Source organism: Crinia signifera, chromosome 3, assembly GCF_055691185.1.
Source record: "Crinia signifera chromosome 3, ASM5569118v1, whole genome shotgun sequence".
Lineage (NCBI taxonomy): Eukaryota > Metazoa > Chordata > Amphibia > Anura > Myobatrachidae > Crinia > Crinia signifera.
This window is the reverse complement of record NC_139219.1, coordinates 111,971,280-111,991,037: the sequence shown is the minus strand read 5'-3', so window position 1 is coordinate 111,991,037 and position 19,758 is coordinate 111,971,280.

Genomic DNA, 19,758 nt, shown 5'->3' with positions numbered 1-19,758 from the left:
AGCATGGATGGTATGAGTAATAAGCAGAAAGATCTTGTATGGCTTTGTTTGCATGGTATTTTACCGGTGAGGATGGTACAGAAGAAGAGAGGATTGACAAGCATGGAGGAATGTCCGAGGAATGGATGTAGTGGAAATGAAAGTATTATGCATGTTGTTTGGGGATGTAGGTATGCAAGGAGTGTTTGGAGATGTGTGGATGGTTTATGCAAGGAATTGTCTGGTGTGCAAAGGGTGTCATGGAAAGTGGCTATGTTTGGGATGGGTGCATGTGGTAAATTTGAAGAGAGGGTATTATGGTTGTTTATGTCATGTGTGCTGGAATGTTTGTGGGATGTGAGGAATGTTTTTGTTTTCAAAAAAAGAGAGGATTGATGTGAATGATTGTGTGAGGATGATAATTGGGAAACTGTATGTATGCTACGAATGGGATAAAAAAAGAGCTGTTCAATGGGATGCTGAAGGAGTGTGGAAATACAAAAAATGGAAGCAGTTAGTAAGATATAGGTGAGAGTGAGTTTGTGTAAATGGTTTTCTTGTTTTCCTGTTGACTGATATGTATTTCGGATATGTATTGATTCCTAATGTAAAGTCTTTTTTGGATAACAGTTTGTAAAGGTTTTGTATTTCGGAATATTTGTTTTTTGAAACCATGTGTGATGATTGGAAACAAGTTTCTGGGTTCAAAGGGCAAAGATATGTGTTACTCTTCGGAGTATATGATGTTTGTTTCCAGACTGAGTGGTTTATTAAAGAAAAAAAAAAAATTGTCTTGCTGGTTGAAGATTAATGCATGATAGTCCCAGCAAAAGATGTAAAATAGAGAACTGTTGACTGACAGTACATAAACCAATCAGAATGGCTTATTTTGAATGACAATTGCATCAACCAATCAGATGGTCTCAATTCTGAACTAATTTGCATAAGGGCTTTATTTGCTCTTTATAACTTACTGAGGTCCTTCCTCACCCTATTCTAATTGAACACCTGCAGAACCAGCCACAGATAGTTGATAACAAGAACATTATTGACCAATTGTCTTGCTGGTTAAAGACTATTGCATGATGGTCCCAGCAAACGTTGTAAAATAGGAAACTGTTGACTGATGGTACATAAACCAATCAGAATTGCTTATTTTGAATGACAGTTGCATCAACCAATCAGATGGTCTCAATTCTGAACTAATTTGCATAATGGCTTTATTTGCTCTTCATAACTTACTGAGGTCCTTCCTCACCCTAGTCTAATTGAACACCTGCAGAACCAGCCACAGATAGTTGATAACAAGAGCATTCTTGACCAATTGTCTTGCTGGTTGAAGACTATTGCATGATGGTCCCAGCAAAAGTTATAAAATAGAAAACTGTTGACTGACAGCACATAAACCAATCAGAATGGCTTATTTTGAATGACAATTGCAGCAACCAATCAGATGGTCTCAATTCTGAACTAATTTGCATAAGGGCTTTATTTGCTCTCCATAACTTACTGAGGTCCTTCCTAACCCTAGTTTAATTGAAAACCTACAAAACCAGCCACGGATAGTTGATAACAAGAACATTCTTGACCAATTGTCTTGCTGGTTGAAGGCTATTGCGTGATGGTGCCAGCAAAAGTTGTAAAATAGAAAACTGTTGACTACATTCTTGACCAATTGTCTTGCTGGTTGAAGACTATTGCATGATGGTCCCAGCAAAAGTTATAAAATAGAAAACTGTTGACTGACAGCACATAAACCAATCAGAATGGCTTATTTTGAATGACAATTGCATCAACCAATCAGATGGTCTCAATTCTAAACTAATTTGCATAAGGGCTTTATTTGCTCTCCATAACTTACTGAGGTCTTTCCTAACCCTAGTTTAATTGAAAACCTACAAAACCAGCCACAGATAGTTGATAACAAGAGCATTCTTGACCAAATGTCTTGCTGGTTGAAGACTAATGCATGATAGTCCCAGCAAAAGTTGTAAAATAGAGAACTGTTGATTGACAGTACATAAACCAATCAGAATGGCTTATTTTGAATGACAATTGCATCAACCAATCAGATGGTCTTAATTCTAAAATAATTTGCATACAGGCTTTATTTGCTCTCCATAACTTACTGAGGTCCTTCCTAACCCTAGTTTAATTGAAAACCTACAAAACCAGCCACAGATAGTTGATAACAAGAGCATTCTTGACCAATTGTCTTGCTGGTTGAAGACTAATGCATGATAGTCCCAGCAAAAGTTGTAAAATAGAGAACTGTTGACTGACAGTACATAAACCAATCAGAATGGTGTATTTTGTATGACAATTGCATCAACCAATCAGATGGTCTCAATTCTAAACTAATTTGCATAAGGGCTTTATTTGCTCTCCATAACTTACTGAGGTCCTTCCTAACCCTAGTTTAATTGAAAACTTATAAAACCAGCCACAGATAGTTCATAACAAGAGCATTCTTGACCAATTGTCTTGCTGGTTGAAGACTAATGCATGATAGTCCCAGCAAAAGTTGTAAAATAGAGAACTGTTGACTGACAGTACATAAACCAATCAGAATGGCTTATTTTGAATGACAATTGCATCAACCAATCAGATGGTCTCAATTCTAAACTAATTTGCATAAGGGCTTTATTTGCTCTCCATAACTTACTGAGGTCTTTCCTAACCCTAGTTTAATTGAACACCTGCAGAACCAGCCACAGATAGTTGATAACAAGAGCATTCTTGACCAATTGTCTTGCTGGTTGAAGACTAATGCATGATAGTCCCAGCAAAAGTTGCAAAATAGAAAACTGTTGACTGACAGTACATAAACCAATCAGAATGGCTTATTTTGAATGACAATTGCATCAACCAATCAGATGGTCTTAATTCTAAACTAATTTGCATAAGGGCTTTATTTGCTCTCCATAACTTACTGAGGTCCTTCCTAACCCTAGTTTAATTGAAAACCTACAAAACCAGCCACAGATAGTTGATAACAAGAGCATTCTTGACCAATTGTCTTGCTGGTTGAAGACTAATGCATGATAGTCCCAGCAAAAGTTGTAAAATAGAGAACTGTTGACTGACAGTACATAAACCAATCAGAATGGTGTATTTTGAATGACAATTGCATCAACCAATCAGATGGTCTCAATTCTAAACTAATTTGCATAAGGGCTTTATTTGCTCTCCATAACTTACTGAGGTCCTTCCTAACCCTAGTTTAATTGAAAAGCTATAAAACCAGCCACAGATAGTTGATAACAAGAGCATTCTTGACCAATTGTCTTGCTGGTTGAAGGCTATTGCGTGATGGTGCCAGCAAAAGTTGTAAAATAGAAAACTGTTGACTACATTCTTGACCAATTGTCTTGCTGGTTGAAGACTATTGCATGATGGTCCCAGCAAAAGTTATAAAATAGAAAACTGTTGACTGACAGCACATAAACCAATCAGAATGGCATATTTTGAATGACAATTGCATCAACCAATCAGATGGTCTCAATTCTAAACTAATTTGCATAAGGGCTTTATTTGCTCTCCATAACTTACTGAGGTCTTTCCTAACCCTAGTTTAATTGAAAACCTACAAAACCATCCACAGATAGTTGATAACAAGAGCATTCTTGACCAATTGTCAAAGCAAAAGTTGTAAAATAGAAAACTGTTGACTGACAGTATATAAACCAATCAGAATGGCTTATTTTGAATGACAGTTGCATCAACCAATCAGATGATCTCAATTCTGAACTAATTTGCATAAGGGCTATATTTGCTCTCCATAACTTACTGAGGTCATTCCTAACCCTAGTTTAATTGAAAACCTACAAAACCATCCACAGATAGTTGATAACAAGAGCATTCTTGACCAATTGTCTTGCTGGTTGAAGACTAATGCTTGATAGTCCCAGCAAAAGTTGTAAAATAGAGAACTGTTGACTGACAGCACATAAACCAATCAGAATGGCTTATTTTGAATGACAATTGCATCAACCAATCAGATGGTCTCAATTCTAAACTAATTTGCATAAGGGCTTTATTTGCTCTCCATAACTTACTGAGGTCTTTCCTAACCCTAGTTTAATTGAAAACCTACCAAACCAGCCACAGATAGTTGATAACAAGAGCATTCTTGACCAATTGTCTTGCTGGTTGAAGACTAATGCATGATAGTCCCAGCAAAAGTTGTAAAATAGAAAACTGTTGACTGACAGTACATAAACCAATCAGAATGGCTTATTTTGAATGACAGTTGCATCAACCAATCATATGATCTCAATTCTGAACCAATTTGCATAAGGGCTTTATTTGCTCTTCATAACTTACTGAGGTCCTTCCTCACCCTAGTCTAATTGAACACCTGCAGAACCAGCCACAGATAGTTGATAACATGAGCATTCTTGACCAATTGTCTTGCTGGTTGAAGACTAATGCATGATAGTCCCAGCAAAAGTTGTAAAATAGAAAACTGTTGACTGACAGTATATAAACCAATCAGAATGGCTTATTTTGAATGACAGTTGCATCAACCAATCAGATGATCTCAATTCTGAACTAATTTGCATAAGGGCTTTATTTGCTCTCCATAACTTACTGAGGTCCTTCCTAACCCTAGTTTAATTGAAAAACCTACAAAACCAGCCACAGATAGTTGATAACAAGAGCATTCTTGACCAATTGTCTTGCTGGTTGAAGACTAATGCATGATAGTCCCAGCAAAAGTTGTAAAATAGAAAACTGTTGACTGACAGTACATAAACCAATCAGAATGGTGTATTTTGAATGACAATTGCATCAACCAATCAGATGGTCTCAATTCTAAACTAATTTGCATAGGGGCTTTATTTGCTCTCCATAACTTACTGAGGTCCTTCCTAACCCTAGTTTAATTGAAAACCTATAAAACCAGCCACAGATAGTTGATAAGAGCATTCTTGACCAATTGTCTTGCTGGTTGAAGGCTATTGTGTGATGGTGCCAGCAAAAGTTGTAAAATAGAAAACTGTTGACTACATTCTTGACCAATTGTCTTGCTGGTTGAAGACTATTGCATGATGGTCCCAGCAAAAGTTATAAAATAGAAAACTGTTGACTGACAGCACATAAACCAATCAGAATGGCATATTTTGAATGACAATTGCATCAACCAATCAGATGGTCTCAATTCTAAACTAATTTGCATAAGGGCTTTATTTGCTCTCCATAACTTACTGAGGTCTTTCCTAACCCTAGTTTAATTGAAAACATACAAAACCAGCCACTGATAGTTGATAACAAGAGCATTCTTGACCAATTGTCTTGCTGGTTGTAGACTAATGCATGATAGTCCCAGCAAAAGATGTAAAATAGAAAACTGTTGACTGACAGTACATAAACCAATCAGAATGGCTTATTTTGAATGACAGTTGCATCAACCAATCATATGATCTCAATTCTGAACTAATTTGCATAAGGGCTTTATTCGCTCTTCATAACTTACTGAGGTCCTTCCTCACCCTAGTCTAATAGAACACCTGCAGAACCAGCCACAGATAGTTGATAACAAGAGCATTCTTGACCAATTGTCAAAGCAAAAGTTGTAAAATAGAAAACTGTTGACTGACAGTATATAAACCAATCAGAATGGCTTATTTTGAATGACAGTTGCATCAACCAATCAGATGATCTCAATTCTGAACTAATTTGCATAAGGGCTATATTTGCTCTCCATAACTTACTGAGGTCATTCCTAACCCTAGTTTAATTGAAAACCTACAAAACCATCCACAGATAGTTGATAACAAGAGCAGTCTTGACCAATTGTCTTGCTGGTTGAAGACTAATGCTTGATAGTCCCAGCAAAAGTTGTAAAATAGAGAACTGTTGACTGACAGCACATAAACCAATCAGAATGGCTTATTTTGAATGACAATTGCATCAACCAATCAGATGGTCTCAATTCTAAACTAATTTGCATAAGGGCTTTATTTGCTCTCCATAACTTACTGAGGTCTTTCCTAACCCTAGTTTAATTGAAAACCTACCAAACCAGCCACAGATAGTTGATAACAAGAGCATTCTTGACCAATTGTCTTGCTGGTTGAAGACTAATGCATGATAGTCCCAGCAAAAGTTGTAAAATAGAAAACTGTTGACTGACAGTACATAAACCAATCAGAATGGCTTATTTTGAATGACAGTTGCATCAACCAATCATATGATCTCAATTCTGAACCAATTTGCATAAGGGCTTTATTTGCTCTTCATAACTTACTGAGGTCCTTCCTCACCCTAGTCTAATTGAACACCTGCAGAACCAGCCACAGATAGTTGATAACATGAGCATTCTTGACCAATTGTCTTGCTGGTTGAAGACTAATGCATGATAGTCCCAGCAAAAGTTGTAAAATAGAAAACTGTTGACTGACAGTATATAAACCAATCAGAATGGCTTATTTTGAATGACAGTTGCATAAACCAATCAGATGATCTCAATTCTGAACTAATTTGCATAAGGGCTTTATTTGCTCTCCATAACTTACTGAGGTCCTTCCTAGCCCTAGTTTAATTGAAAAACCTACAAAACCAGCCACAGATAGTTGATAACAAGAGCATTCTTGACCAATTGTCTTGCTGGTTGAAGACTAATGCATGATAGTCCCAGCAAAAGTTGTAAAATAGAGAACTGTTGACTGACAGTACATAAACCAATCAGAATGGTGTATTTTGAATGACAATTGCATCAACCAATCAGATGGTCTCAATTCTAAACTAATTTGCATAGGGGCTTTATTTGCTCTCCATAACTTACTGAGGTCCTTCCTAACCCTAGTTTAATTGAAAACCTATAAAACCAGCCACAGATAGTTGATAACAAGAGCATTCTTGACCAATTGTCTTGCTGGTTGAAGGCTATTGTGTGATGGTGCCAGCAAAAGTTGTAAAATAGAAAACTGTTGACTACATTCTTGACCAATTGTCTTGCTTGTTGAAGACTATTGCATGATGGTCCCAGCAAAAGTTATAAAATAGAAAACTGTTGACTGACAGCACATAAACCAATCAGAATGGCTTATTTTGAATGACAATTGCATCAACCAATCAGATGGTCTCAATTCTAAACTAATTTGCATAAGGGCTTTATTTGCTCTCCATAACTTACTGAGGTCTTTCCTAACCCTAGTTTAATTGAAAACCTACAAAACCAGCCACAGATAGTTGATAACAAGAGCATTCTTGACCAAATGTCTTGCTGGTTGAAGACTAATGCATGATAGTCCCAGCAAAAGTTGTAAAATAGAGAACTGTTGACTGACTGTACATAAACCAATCAGAATGGTGTATTTTGAATGACAATTGCATCAACCAATCAGATGGTCTCAATTCTAAACTAATTTGCATAGGGGCTTTATTTGCTCTCCATAACTTACTGAGGTCCTTCCTAACCCTAGTTTAATTGAAAACCTATAAAACCAGCCACAGATAGTTGATAACAAGAGCATTCTTGACCAATTGTCTTGCTGGTTGAAGGCTATTGCATGATGGTGCCAGCAAAAGTTGTAAAATAGAAAACTGTTGACTACATTCTTGACCAATTGTCTTGCTGGTTGAAGACTATTGCATGATGGTCCCATCAAAAGTTGTAAAATAGAGAACTGTTGACTGACAGTACATAAACCAATCAGAATGGCTTATTTTGAATGACAATTGCATCAACCAATCAGATGGTCTTAATTCTAAACTAATTTGCATAAGGGCTTTATTTGCTCTCCATAACTTACTGAGGTCCTTCCTAACCCTAGTTTAATTGAAAACCTACAAAACCAGCTACATATAGTTGATAACAAGAGCATTCTTGAACAATTGTCTTGCTGGTTGAAGACTAATGCATGATAGTCCCAGCAAAAGTTGTAAAATAGAGAACTGTTGACTGACAGTACATAAACCAATCAGAATGGTGTATTTTGAATGACAATTGCATCAACCAATCAGATGGTCTCAATTCTAAACTAATTTGCATAAGGGCTTTATTTGCTCTCCATAACTTACTGAGGTCCTTCCTAACCCTAGTTTAATTGAAAACTTATAAAACCAGCCACAGATAGTTCATAACAATAGCATTCTTGACCAATTGTCTTGCTGGTTGAAGACTAATGCATGATAGTCCCAGCAAAAGTTGTAAAATAGAAAACTGTTGACTGACAGTATATAAACCAATCAGAATGGCTTATTTTGAATGACAGTTGCATCAACCAATCAGATGATCTCAATTCTGAACTAATTTGCATAAGGGCTTTATTTGCTCTCCATAACTTACTGAGGTCCTTCCTAACCCTAGTTTAATTGAAAACCTACCAAACCAGCCACAGATAGTTGATAACAAGAGCATTCTTGACCAATTGTCTTGCTGGTTGAAGACTAATGCTTGATAGTCCCAGCAAAAGTTGTAAAATAGAGAACTGTTGACTGACAGCACATAAACCAATCAGAATGGCTTATTATGAATGACAATTGCATCAACCAATCAGATGGTCTCAATTCTAAACTAATTTGCATAAGGGCTTTATTTGCTCTCCATAACTTACTGAGGTCTTTCCTAACCCTAGTTTAATTGAAAACCTACCAAACCAGCCACAGATAGTTGATAACAAGAGCATTCTTGACCAATTGTCTTGCTGGTTGAAGATTAATGCATGATAGTCCCAGCAAAAGTTGTAAAATAGAAAACTGTTGACTGACAGTACATAAACCAATCAGAATGGCTTATTTTGAATGACAGTTGCATCAACCAATCATATGATCTCAATTCTGAACCAATTTGCATAAGGGCTTTATTTGCTCTTCATAACTTACTGAGGTCCTTCCTCACCCTAGTCTAATTGAACACCTGCAGAACCAGCCACAGATAGTTGATAACATGAGCATTCTTGACCAATTGTCTTGCTGGTTGAAGACTAATGCATGATAGTCCCAGCAAAAGTTGTAAAATAGAAAACTGTTGACTGACAGTATATAAACCAATCAGAATGGCTTATTTTGAATGACAGTTGCATCAACCAATCAGATGATCTCAATTCTGAACTAATTTGCATAAGGGCTTTATTTGCTCTCCATAACTTACTGAGGTCCTTCCTAACCCTAGTTTAATTGAAAAACCTACAAAACCAGCCACAGATAGTTGATAACAAGAGCATTCTTGACCAATTGTCTTGCTGGTTGAAGACTAATGCATGATAGTCCCAGCAAAAGTTGTAAAATAGAGAACTGTTGACTGACAGTACATAAACCAATCAGAATGGTGTATTTTGAATGACAATTGCATCAACCAATCAGATGGTCTCAATTCTAAACTAATTTGCATAGGGGCTTTATTTGCTCTCCATAACTTACTGAGGTCCTTCCTAACCCTAGTTTAATTGAAAACCTATAAAACCAGCCACAGATAGTTGATAACAAGAGCATTCTTGACCAATTGTCTTGCTGGTTGAAGGCTATTGTGTGATGGTGCCAGCAAAAGTTGTAAAATAGAAAACTGTTGACTACATTCTTGACCAATTGTCTTGCTGGTTGAAGACTATTGCATGATGGTCCCAGCAAAAGTTATAAAATAGAAAACTGTTGACTGACAGCACATAAACCAATCAGAATGGCTTATTTTGAATGACAATTGCATCAACCAATCATATGATCTCAATTCTGAACTAATTTGCATAAGGGCTTTATTTGCTCTCCATAACTTACTGAGGTCATTCCTAACCCTAGTTTAATTGAAAACCTACAAAACCAGCCACAGATAGTTGATAACAAGAGCATTCTTGACCAATTGTCTTGCTGGTTGAAGACTAATGCATGGTAGTCCCAGCAAAAGTTGTAAAATAGAGAACTGTTGACTGACAGTACATAAACCAATCAGAATGGTGTATTTTGAATGACAATTGCATCAACCAATCAGATGGTCTCAATTCTAAACTAATTTGCATAAGGGCTTTATTTGCTCTACATAACTTATTGTGGTCCTTCCTAACCCTAGTTTAATTGAAAACTTATAAAACCAGCCACAGATAGTTCATAACAATAGCATTCTTGACCAATTGTCTTGCTGGTTGAAGACTAATGCATGATAGTCCCAGCAAAAGTTGTAAAATAGAAAACTGTTGACTGACAGTATATAAACCAATCAGAATGGCTTATTTTGAATGACAGTTGCATCAACCAATCAGAAGATCTCAATTCTGAACTAATTTGCATAAGGGCTTTATTTGCTCTCCATAACTTACTGAGGTCCTTCCTAACCCTAGTTTAATTGAAAACCTACAAAACCAGCCACAGATAGTTGATAACAAGAGCATTCTTGACCAATTGTCTTGCTGGTTGAAGACTAATGCATGATAGTCCCAGCAAAAGTTGTAAAATAGAAAACTGTTGACTGACAGTACATAAACCAATCAGAATGGCTTATTTTGAATGACAGTTGCATCAACCAATCAGATGATCTCAATTCTGAACTAATTTGCATAAGGGCTTTATTTGCTCTCCATAACTTACTGAGGTCCTTCCTAACCCTAGTTTAATTGAAAACCTACAAAACCAGCCACAGATAGTTGATAACAAGAGCATTCTTGACCAATTGTCTTGCTGGTTGAAGACTAATGCATGATAGTCCCAGCAAAAGTTGTAAAATAGAGAACTGTTGACTGACAGTACATAAACCAATCAGAATGGTGTATTTTGAATGACAATTGCATCAACCATTAAGATGGTCTCAATTCTAAACTAATTTGCATAAGGGCTTTATTTGCTCTCCATAACTTACTGAGGTCCTTCCTAACCCTAGTTTAATTGAAAAGCTATAAAACCAGCCACAGATAGTTGATAACAAGAGCATTCTTGACCAATTGACTTGCTGGTTGAAGGCTATTGCGTGATAGTGCCAGCAAAAGTTGTAAAATAGAAAACTGTTGACTACATTCTTGACCAATTGTCTTGCTGGTTGAAGACTATTGCATGATGGTCCCAGCAAAAGTTATAAAATAGAAAACTGTTGACTGACAGCACATAAACCAATCAGAATGGCATATTTTGAATGACAATTGCATCAACCAATCAGATGGTCTCAATTCTAAACTAATTTGCATAAGGGCTTTATTTGCTCTCCATAACTTACTGAGGTCTTTCCTAACCCTAGTTTAATTGAAAACATACAAAACCAGCCACTGATAGTTGATAACAAGAGCATTCTTGACCAATTGTCTTGCTGGTTGTAGACTAATGCATGATAGTCCCAGCAAAAGATGTAAAATAGAAAACTGTTGACTGACAGTACATAAACCAATCAGAATGGCTTATTTTGAATGACAGTTGCATCAACCAATCATATGATCTCAATTCTGAACTAATTTGCATAAGGGCTTTATTCGCTCTTCATAACTTACTGAGGTCCTTCCTCACCCTAGTCTAATAGAACACCTGCAGAACCAGCCACAGATAGTTGATAACAAGAGCATTCTTGACCAATTGTCAAAGCAAAAGTTGTAAAATAGAAAACTGTTGACTGACAGTATATAAACCAATCAGAATGGCTTATTTTGAATGACAGTTGCATCAACCAATCAGATGATCTCAATTCTGAACTAATTTGCATAAGGGCTATATTTGCTCTCCATAACTTACTGAGGTCATTCCTAACCCTAGTTTAATTGAAAACCTACAAAACCATCCACAGATAGTTGATAACAAGAGCATTCTTGACCAATTGTCTTGCTGGTTGAAGACTAATGCTTGATAGTCCCAGCAAAAGTTGTAAAATAGAGAACTGTTGACTGACAGCACATAAACCAATCAGAATGGCTTATTTTGAATGACAATTGCATCAACCAATCAGATGGTCTCAATTCTAAACTAATTTGCATAAGGGCTTTATTTGCTCTCCATAACTTACTGAGGTCTTTCCTAACCCTAGTTTAATTGAAAACCTACCAAACCAGCCACAGATAGTTGATAACAAGAGCATTCTTGACCAATTGTCTTGCTGGTTGAAGACTAATGCATGATAGTCCCAGCAAAAGTTGTAAAATAGAAAACTGTTGACTGACAGTACATAAACCAATCAGAATGGCTTATTTTGAATGACAGTTGCATCAACCAATCATATGATCTCAATTCTGAACCAATTTGCATAAGGGCTTTATTTGCTCTTCATAACTTACTGAGGTCCTTCCTCACCCTAGTCTAATTGAACACCTGCAGAACCAGCCACAGATAGTTGATAACATGAGCATTCTTGACCAATTGTCTTGCTGGTTGAAGACTAATGCATGATAGTCCCAGCAAAAGTTGTAAAATAGAAAACTGTTGACTGACAGTATATAAACCAATCAGAATGGCTTATTTTGAATGACAGTTGCATCAACCAATCAGATGATCTCAATTCTGAACTAATTTGCATAAGGGCTTTATTTGCTCTCCATAACTTACTGAGGTCCTTCCTAGCCCTAGTTTAATTGAAAAACCTACAAAACCAGCCACAGATAGTTGATAACAAGAGCATTCTTGACCAATTGTCTTGCTGGTTGAAGACTAATGCATGATAGTCCCAGCAAAAGTTGTAAAATAGAGAACTGTTGACTGACAGTACATAAACCAATCAGAATGGTGTATTTTGAATGACAATTGCATCAACCAATCAGATGGTCTCAATTCTAAACTAATTTGCATAGGGGCTTTATTTGCTCTCCATAACTTACTGAGGTCCTTCCTAACCCTAGTTTAATTGAAAACCTATAAAACCAGCCACAGATAGTTGATAACAAGAGCATTCTTGACCAATTGTCTTGCTGGTTGAAGGCTATTGTGTGATGGTGCCAGCAAAAGTTGTAAAATAGAAAACTGTTGACTACATTCTTGACCAATTGTCTTGCTTGTTGAAGACTATTGCATGATGGTCCCAGCAAAAGTTATAAAATAGAAAACTGTTGACTGACAGCACATAAACCAATCAGAATGGCTTATTTTGAATGACAATTGCATCAACCAATCAGATGGTCTCAATTCTAAACTAATTTGCATAAGGGCTTTATTTGCTCTCCATAACTTACTGAGGTCTTTCCTAACCCTAGTTTAATTGAAAACCTACAAAACCAGCCACAGATAGTTGATAACAAGAGCATTCTTGACCAAATGTCTTGCTGGTTGAAGACTAATGCATGATAGTCCCAGCAAAAGTTGTAAAATAGAGAACTGTTGACTGACTGTACATAAACCAATCAGAATGGTGTATTTTGAATGACAATTGCATCAACCAATCAGATGGTCTCAATTCTAAACTAATTTGCATAGGGGCTTTATTTGCTCTCCATAACTTACTGAGGTCCTTCCTAACCCTAGTTTAATTGAAAACCTATAAAACCAGCCACAGATAGTTGATAACAAGAGCATTCTTGACCAATTGTCTTGCTGGTTGAAGGCTATTGCATGATGGTGCCAGCAAAAGTTGTAAAATAGAAAACTGTTGACTACATTCTTGACCAATTGTCTTGCTGGTTGAAGACTATTGCATGATGGTCCCATCAAAAGTTGTAAAATAGAGAACTGTTGACTGACAGTACATAAACCAATCAGAATGGCTTATTTTGAATGACAATTGCATCAACCAATCAGATGGTCTTAATTCTAAACTAATTTGCATAAGGGCTTTATTTGCTCTCCATAACTTACTGAGGTCCTTCCTAACCCTAGTTTAATTGAAAACCTACAAAACCAGCTACATATAGTTGATAACAAGAGCATTCTTGAACAATTGTCTTGCTGGTTGAAGACTAATGCATGATAGTCCCAGCAAAAGTTGTAAAATAGAGAACTGTTGACTGACAGTACATAAACCAATCAGAATGGTGTATTTTGAATGACAATTGCATCAACCAATCAGATGGTCTCAATTCTAAACTAATTTGCATAAGGGCTTTATTTGCTCTCCATAACTTACTGAGGTCCTTCCTAACCCTAGTTTAATTGAAAACTTATAAAACCAGCCACAGATAGTTCATAACAATAGCATTCTTGACCAATTGTCTTGCTGGTTGAAGACTAATGCATGATAGTCCCAGCAAAAGTTGTAAAATAGAAAACTGTTGACTGACAGTATATAAACCAATCAGAATGGCTTATTTTGAATGACAGTTGCATCAACCAATCAGATGATCTCAATTCTGAACTAATTTGCATAAGGGCTTTATTTGCTCTCCATAACTTACTGAGGTCCTTCCTAACCCTAGTTTAATTGAAAACCTACCAAACCAGCCACAGATAGTTGATAACAAGAGCATTCTTGACCAATTGTCTTGCTGGTTGAAGATTAATGCATGATAGTCCCAGCAAAAGTTGTAAAATAGAAAACTGTTGACTGACAGTACATAAACCAATCAGAATGGCTTATTTTGAATGACAGTTGCATCAACCAATCATATGATCTCAATTCTGAACCAATTTGCATAAGGGCTTTATTTGCTCTTCATAACTTACTGAGGTCCTTCCTCACCCTAGTCTAATTGAACACCTGCAGAACCAGCCACAGATAGTTGATAACATGAGCATTCTTGACCAATTGTCTTGCTGGTTGAAGACTAATGCATGATAGTCCCAGCAAAAGTTGTAAAATAGAAAACTGTTGACTGACAGTATATAAACCAATCAGAATGGCTTATTTTGAATGACAGTTGCATCAACCAATCAGATGATCTCAATTCTGAACTAATTTGCATAAGGGCTTTATTTGCTCTCCATAACTTACTGAGGTCCTTCCTAACCCTAGTTTAATTGAAAAACCTACAAAACCAGCCACAGATAGTTGATAACAAGAGCATTCTTGACCAATTGTCTTGCTGGTTGAAGACTAATGCATGATAGTCCCAGCAAAAGTTGTAAAATAGAGAACTGTTGACTGACAGTACATAAACCAATCAGAATGGTGTATTTTGAATGACAATTGCATCAACCAATCAGATGGTCTCAATTCTAAACTAATTTGCATAGGGGCTTTATTTGCTCTCCATAACTTACTGAGGTCCTTCCTAACCCTAGTTTAATTGAAAACCTATAAAACCAGCCACAGATAGTTGATAACAAGAGCATTCTTGACCAATTGTCTTGCTGGTTGAAGGCTATTGTGTGATGGTGCCAGCAAAAGTTGTAAAATAGAAAACTGTTGACTACATTCTTGACCAATTGTCTTGCTGGTTGAAGACTATTGCATGATGGTCCCAGCAAAAGTTATAAAATAGAAAACTGTTGACTGACAGCACATAAACCAATCAGAATGGCATATTTTGAATGACAATTGCATCAACCAATCAGATGGTCTCAATTCTGAACTAATTTGCATAAGGGCTTTATTTGCTCTCCATAACTTACTGAGGTCTTTCCTAACCCTAGTTTAATTGAAAACATACAAAACCAGCCACAGATAGTTGATAACAAGAGCATTCTTGACCAATTGTCTTGCTGGTTGTAGACTAATGCATGATAGTCCCAGCAAAAGATGTAAAATAGAAAACTGTTGACTGACAGTACATAAACCAATCAGAATGGCTTATTTTGAATGACAGTTGCATCAACCAATCATATGATCTCAATTCTGAACTAATTTGCATAAGGGCTTTATTCGCTCTTCATAACTTACTGAGGTCCTTCCTCACCCTAGTCTAATAGAACACCTGCAGAACCAGCCACAGATAGTTGATAACAAGAGCATTCTTGACCAATTGTCAAAGCAAAAGTTGTAAAATAGAAAACTGTTGACTGACAGTATATAAACCAATCAGAATGGCTTATTTTGAATGACAGTTGCATCAACCAATCAGATGATCTCAATTCTGAACTAATTTGCATAAGGGCTATATTTGCTCTCCATAACTTACTGAGGTCATTCCTAACCCTAGTTTAATTGAAAACCTACAAAACCATCCACAGATAGTTGATAACAAGAGCATTCTTGACCAATTGTCTTGCTGGTTGAAGACTAATGCTTGATAGTCCCAGCAAAAGTTGTAAAATAGAGAACTGTTGACTGACAGCACATAAACCAATCAGAATGGCTTATTTTGAATGACAATTGCATCAACCAATCAGATGGTCTCAATTCTAAACTAATTTGCATAAGGGCTTTATTTGCTCTCCATAACTTACTGAGGTCTTTCCTAACCCTAGTTTAATTGAAAACCTACCAAACCAGCCACAGATAGTTGATAACAAGAGCATTCTTGACCAATTGTCTTGCTGGTTGAAGACTAATGCATGATAGTCCCAGCAAAAGTTGTAAAATAGAAAACTGTTGACTGACAGTATATAAACCAATCAGAATGGCTTATTTTGAATGACAGTTGCATCAACCAATCAGATGATCTCAATTCTGAACTAATTTGCATAAGGGCTTTATTTGCTCTTCATAACTTACTGAGGTCCTTCCTAGCCCTAGTTTAATTGAAAAACCTACAAAACCAGCCACAGATAGTTGATAACAAGAGCATTCTTGACCAATTGTCTTGCTGGTTGAAGACTAATGCATGATAGTCCCAGCAAAAGTTGTAAAATAGAGAACTGTTGACTGACAGTACATAAACCAATCAGAATGGTGTATTTTGAATGACAATTGCATCAACCAATCAGATGGTCTCAATTCTAAACTAATTTGCATAGGGGCTTTATTTGCTCTCCATAACTTACTGAGGTCCTTCCTAACCCTAGTTTAATTGAAAACCTATAAAACCAGCCACAGATAGTTGATAACAAGAGCATTCTTGACCAATTGTCTTGCTGGTTGAAGGCTATTGTGTGATGGTGCCAGCAAAAGTTGTAAAATAGAAAACTGTTGACTACATTCTTGACCAATTGTCTTGCTTGTTGAAGACTATTGCATGATGGTCCCAGCAAAAGTTATAAAATAGAAAACTGTTGACTGACAGCACATAAACCAATCAGAATGGCTTATTTTGAATGACAATTGCATCAACCAATCAGATGGTCTCAATTCTAAACTAATTTGCATAAGGGCTTTATTTGCTCTCCATAACTTACTGAGGTCTTTCCTAACCCTAGTTTAATTGAAAACCTACAAAACCAGCCACAGATAGTTGATAACAAGAGCATTCTTGACCAAATGTCTTGCTGGTTGAAGACTAATGCATGATAGTCCCAGCAAAAGTTGTAAAATAGAGAACTGTTGACTGACTGTACATAAACCAATCAGAATGGTGTATTTTGAATGACAATTGCATCAACCAATCAGATGGTCTCAATTCTAAACTAATTTGCATAGGGGCTTTATTTGCTCTCCATAACTTACTGAGGTCCTTCCTAACCCTAGTTTAATTGAAAACCTATAAAACCAGCCACAGATAGTTGATAACAAGAGCATTCTTGACCAATTGTCTTGCTGGTTGAAGGCTATTGCATGATGGTGCCAGCAAAAGTTGTAAAATAGAAAACTGTTGACTACATTCTTGACCAATTGTCTTGCTGGTTGAAGACTATTGCATGATGGTCCCATCAAAAGTTGTAAAATAGAGAACTGTTGACTGACAGTACATAAACCAATCAGAATGGCTTATTTTGAATGACAATTGCATCAACCAATCAGATGGTCTTAATTCTAAACTAATTTGCATAAGGGCTTTATTTGCTCTCCATAACTTACTGAGGTCCTTCCTAACCCTAGTTTAATTGAAAACCTACAAAACCAGCTACATATAGTTGATAACAAGAGCATTCTTGAACAATTGTCTTGCTGGTTGAAGACTAATGCATGATAGTCCCAGCAAAAGTTGTAAAATAGAGAACTGTTGACTGACAGTACATAAACCAATCAGAATGGTGTATTTTGAATGACAATTGCATCAACCAATCAGATGGTCTCAATTCTAAACTAATTTGCATAAGGGCTTTATTTGCTCTCCATAACTTACTGAGGTCCTTCCTAACCCTAGTTTAATTGAAAACTTATAAAACCAGCCACAGATAGTTGATAACAAGAACATTCTTGACCAATTGTCTTGCTGGTTGAAGACTAATGCATGATAGTCCCAGCAAAAGTTGTAAAATAGAAAACTGTTGACTGACAGTATATAAACCAATCAGAATGGCTTATTTTGAATGACAGTTGCATCAACCAATCAGATGATCTCAATTCTGAACTAATTTGCATAAGGGCTTTATTTGCTCTCCATAACTTACTGAGGTCCTTCCTAACCCTAGTTTAATTGAAAACCTACCAAACCAGCCACAGATAGTTGATAACAAGAGCATTCTTGACCAATTGTCTTGCTGGTTGAAGACTAATGCTTGATAGTCCCAGCAAAAGTTGTAAAATAGAGAACTGTTGACTGACAGCACATAAACCAATCAGAATGGCTTATTTTGAATGACAATTGCATCAACCAATCAGATGGTCTCAATTCTAAACTAATTTGCATAAGGGCTTTATTTGCTCTCCATAACTTACTGAGGTCTTTCCTAACCCTAGTTTAATTGAAAACCTACCAAACCAGCCACAGATAGTTGATAACAAGAGCATTCTTGACCAATTGTCTTGCTGGTTGAAGATTAATGCATGATAGTCCCAGCAAAAGTTGTAAAATAGAAAACTGTTGACTGACAGTACATAAACCAATCAGAATGGCTTATTTTGAATGACAGTTGCATCAACCAATCATATGATCTCAATTCTGAACCAATTTGCATAAGGGCTTTATTTGCTCTTCATAACTTACTGAGGTCCTTCCTCACCCTAGTCTAATTGAACACCTGCAGAACCAGCCACAGATAGTTGATAACATGAGCATTCTTGACCAATTGTCTTGCTGGTTGAAGACTAATGCATGATAGTCCCAGCAAAAGTTGTAAAATAGAAAACTGTTGACTGACAGTATATAAACCAATCAGAATGGCTTATTTTGAATGACAGTTGCATCAACCAATCAGATGATCTCAATTCTGAACTAATTTGCATAAGGGCTTTATTTGCTCTCCATAACTTACTGAGGTCCTTCCTAACCCTAGTTTAATTGAAAAACCTACAAAACCAGCCACAGATAGTTGATAACAAGAGCATTCTTGACCAATTGTCTTGCTGGTTGAAGACTAATGCATGATAGTCCCAGCAAAAGTTGTAAAATAGAGAACTGTTGACTGACAGTACATAAACCAATCAGAATGGTGTATTTTGAATGACAATTGCATCAACCAATCAGATGGTCTCAATTCTAAACTAATTTGCATAGGGGCTTTATTTGCTCTCCATAACTTACTGAGGTCCTTCCTAACCCTAGTTTAATTGAAAACCTATAAAACCAGCCACAGATAGTTGATAACAAGAGCATTCTTGACCAATTGTCTTGCTGGTTGAAGGCTATTGTGTGATGGTGCCAGCAAAAGTTGTAAAATAGAAAACTGTTGACTACATTCTTGACCAATTGTCTTGCTGGTTGAAGACTATTGCATGATGGTCCCAGCAAAAGTTATAAAATAGAAAACTGTTGACTGACAGCACATAAACCAATCAGAATGGCTTATTTTGAATGACAATTGCATCAACCAATCATATGATCTCAATTCTGAACTAATTTGCATAAGGGCTTTATTTGCTCTCCATAACTTACTGAGGTCATTCCTAACCCTAGTTTAATTGAAAACCTACAAAACCAGCCACAGATAGTTGATAACAAGAGCATTCTTGACCAATTGTCTTGCTGGTTGAAGACTAATGCATGGTAGTCCCAGCAAAAGTTGTAAAATAGAGAACTGTTGACTGAC